The sequence below is a fragment of the Garra rufa genome, chromosome 20, assembly GCF_049309525.1.
Source record: "Garra rufa chromosome 20, GarRuf1.0, whole genome shotgun sequence".
Lineage (NCBI taxonomy): Eukaryota > Metazoa > Chordata > Actinopteri > Cypriniformes > Cyprinidae > Garra > Garra rufa.
Window position 1 is genome coordinate 28,972,019 of NC_133380.1, and position 3,743 is coordinate 28,975,761.

The 3,743-nt window shown below is 34.4% G+C and overlaps 1 long non-coding RNA gene across 1 annotated transcript; it reads left to right on the forward strand.

The window, feature by feature from the left end:
• Positions 1–475: 475 nt before the first annotated feature.
• On the forward strand, positions 476–2,266 carry LOC141293301 (uncharacterized). The gene is made up of 2 exons (XR_012340711.1): positions 476–554; positions 1,227–2,266. It is a non-coding gene; the product is annotated as an uncharacterized lncRNA (long non-coding RNA).
• Positions 2,267–3,743: the final 1,477 nt, after the last annotated feature.

Genomic DNA, 3,743 nt, shown 5'->3' on the forward strand with positions numbered 1-3,743 from the left:
TATTTCTAAATCATACACAACCACATCACTTTGCTGTGTTTCCCACAGGATTTGTTTGAGACTTTGGGGGCTGGACCTTCGTCTGTCTGGGGGCATGGTCTAGTGTACAAAAGTATGTACTGTACATTTTAAACTAAATTTTTTCTATCTGGTGCACTTTGTATTAAGAGCTCCAACCCATGCTAAGTGTGGAAATTTAACAAAGAAAAAAAGTCAATGCAAATGACGTATCCCTCTTTTTGGTTATTGTGGACTCTTAAGAATTTCGTGAATAGGTTTTAAGCTAAATCCCCTAGCCAGGACACCTAATAGTAAGATCAAATTCTCTGTGAACATGGCTACAGATTGTGCCTTTCCTTTAGAAGCTGGAGAATAACTGATTTTAAAAGGAAGATTTGCAGTTTTATACAAACGTATTCAAACTGTCTATAAAATTAATTGGTTAATTAGTTTTATTTATATTTTATGTGGATTCAAGGGAAAGGTGAAAAATGAGAAGGCCTAGGAATGACTGAGGAAGGCAGCCGTGAGGAAAATGAAGTAATCATCAGAATGTAAGTTCTTTGCAATCTGTGCATTGTTTATTACAAGATGTGTCTTCATTTAAATTCAAAGCTGAATTTTCAGCATCAATACTCCAGTTGTAAGTGTTCAAAATCATTCTAATATGCTGTGTTGCCCAATTTAGTTGTGTACACTAGGTTGGAGTCACTTAAGTTTTTTTTTTCTTTATGAAGACCTTAATAGCAAGGATGCATTAAACTGATCTGAAGTGGTAGTAAAAACATTTATAATGTTACAAAAGTAAAAAAAAAAAAAAGGTTTTAAACCTTAACTATGTATTTATAAAATTATCCTAAAAAAAAATCACAGTTTACACAGAAATATTAAGTAGCACAACTGTTTTCAACATTGATAATAATCAAAAATGTTTTTTGAGCATCAAATCATATGAGAATGATCATGTGAAACTGAAGACTGGAGTAAAGGCTACTGAAAAATTCACCTTTGCCTCACAGGAAAGAAATGCATTTTAAAGTCTATTTGAAAAACAACAGAAAACGTATTTTAAATTAAAATATTTCACACTATTATTGTATTGTAAGTTAAATATAAATATAGCTTTGGTGTGTCGAAAAACATTAAAAAAAACTGAAAGACTGCAGATTTTGACTGGTTGTGTGTACATACAGTAGCAACATTAACGAGGTTATTCTCCCTTTCAGCTGCCAGAGAAGGATATTGACAGTACAGCCTCAGGATAGCGAAGAGGAAGAAAAACACCTTTGACATAATTTTCTCATACATATGCCATGTGTTATAATAAAAACAATAAACCTGACTACAATAATATGGTCAATTTTATTAAAAGTTTCAAGTTTGCAAAGAATCTGGAGTATGTGGCACTGCATTAGAGGTACTCTTTGCTGAATAAGACCAAGTGCTGAGCAGGAACCTTATTCTTTAGCAAAACTCCTCATCAACTCTCCAAGAGTAGATCAAGAGTGAAGTGTCACCCTCCTATCCTTTCTTCAGAAGAGAGTACCTTCTGCTGCTGTGGTAAGAAAGACATTCTTCTTTTTCTCTCACAACTGTCCACAACCTAAATTCTCAGCAAAGAGTCTTCTCCACAGCTGGGGACAGATCTCAGATTTTTCTGAAAAAGTCAACAGGCTCATTTACTGTATGTTTTTTGGGTGGGCCTAATACAGGGGAGATGTAATCTCTACATTGTTATATTAACATGCTCTTACCGTTTATTAATGTTGCTATTTTCTTTATTTCTGTTATCTTCTGAGAAGAATTACGGTCCTTTAGTAATTGTTTAGGTTTTGCTTCTGAGAGTGAAGCAATATTAAAGCACTTCACCACCAGATATTTGTAGCAGGTGTTTCATACACAGGACACTCAGAAAACAAATGAACTTAAAGTAATACAGAAATCACTACTGAATTGTTTCTATCTTTGTATCAGTATTTTTGTACCAAACTAGGGGAGTTGTGTTAATAAGAGTAGGCTACTGATAACTATTATTATACTATACCCATCATTAATTAAATATTTAATATTTTTCAGTAAAAGTAAAACATTTTAATCAGTGGTTGTATTATTCTTTGATTACTATGTACTTTATGTGATGTGTTCAATTATCTGTGCTAATGACTTGGCTACACTTTACATGGTTAAATAATAGGTGTCATGTTTAAAATGCAATGGCTTAGTATATGTAGAAAATAACTGAATAAATGGTGATTTAATAAATGAATGCACTGTGTTTTTGCTGATTTTCTGTTGGAATTTAATGATTTTGCATTGGTTTGCATGTATGCAGTGAATATATTTACAAAAACTACAACAATTTGAAAACAAGGATTTAGTGTTTGTTTTTTACAGCAGAAAATGTTTGAGTTTGTCATTATATACTGATTTCAAGGTGGTAGGAACACATCCTCGGACAGGACTAAAGGTGAGAAGCAAATATTAAAAATACTGGGAAGGTGCTAGTTTGGTCGTTAGGACGTACTTGCCACGTCCTAGCAACGTAACGCAATAACGTCGCTACGACGAATATGGGAATCACAAAGTTACGTCGCTGGTACGTTATTTGGAACGTCGCCGCGACCAATGTGGTCCTTTATAGTAACGTGCTCACGACGTGCCAGTTTGGTCGTGGAGACGTACTCATCACGTTCCAGCAACGTACCAAATAACGTCGCTACGACGAATATGGGAATCACAAAGTTACGTCGCTGGCACGTTATTTGGTACGTCGCTGCTACGAATATGGTCCGGTCCAGTAACGTCGTCACGACGTAATTGTGTTAGCTGGGATCACGTTTATTAGTAACATATAGTGCTAAATGATAATTATTAGTTTCTTAGATATTGCATGTCCTTTTTTTACATTAGTACAAATTCTAGAGTATAGACTGTATTCTGACAGATAATCCTGATATGATTTTTGGTTTGTTTTGTTTTTGTAGTGATCTCAAACCTGCTCAAAAGATGAATCCTGCCCTCTTTCCCATGAGTCCCTTCAAACTGTTTTCCTCTGAGAGCACTAGAAACTTGAGATGTTCAACTACACTGATATTCTAGTGTAAAACAAGTTTTTGACTTTTTTTGTATTTTTTTAAGGGCACACAAAATAGCAGGTAAGATTTGTTTCATTTGTTGAACAGAATTCAGAAGAAGTTTTCAGAAATGCCACAAAGTCTGTGCACATCTGTGTGGTTAGATGAGGGAGCTCAATAATGTGTCTTTGACCTTCATTATGTATGTTTTGTGTATACAGTGATAGTAAATAAAATAAAAATAATCTAAAACTCCATTCTCTGAATCTTCTTACATTGTTTCCTTACCTGCTATAGTCAAATCAGACATTGATGGGGCCATTAGGGAGGGCTCTTTTGTCTTTCAGGTGTGAATTGCTAAATATTCATGGGCCATTGCCACACCTATGAATAATCCCTTTCGATCACAAAACATGTTTTATAAAATTTAAATCAATATATTGTTTTCTCTGAACGAGTGAACGAGATGATTTTCACATCATTTGGTTGAAAAAATTCTAGCCTACGACATCCAATTATCTAAAGTCTTGTAAAGAAATGTCCTGTATGTGCTTCCTGGCCTTATTTCAGTGACTTCAAAACTTTAGATTTTCAATAACCACGCATAAACATAGTTTTCTCAAAAACACAAACATGCCCATTAATGTTGCTTGCATATTATTGTAGCCC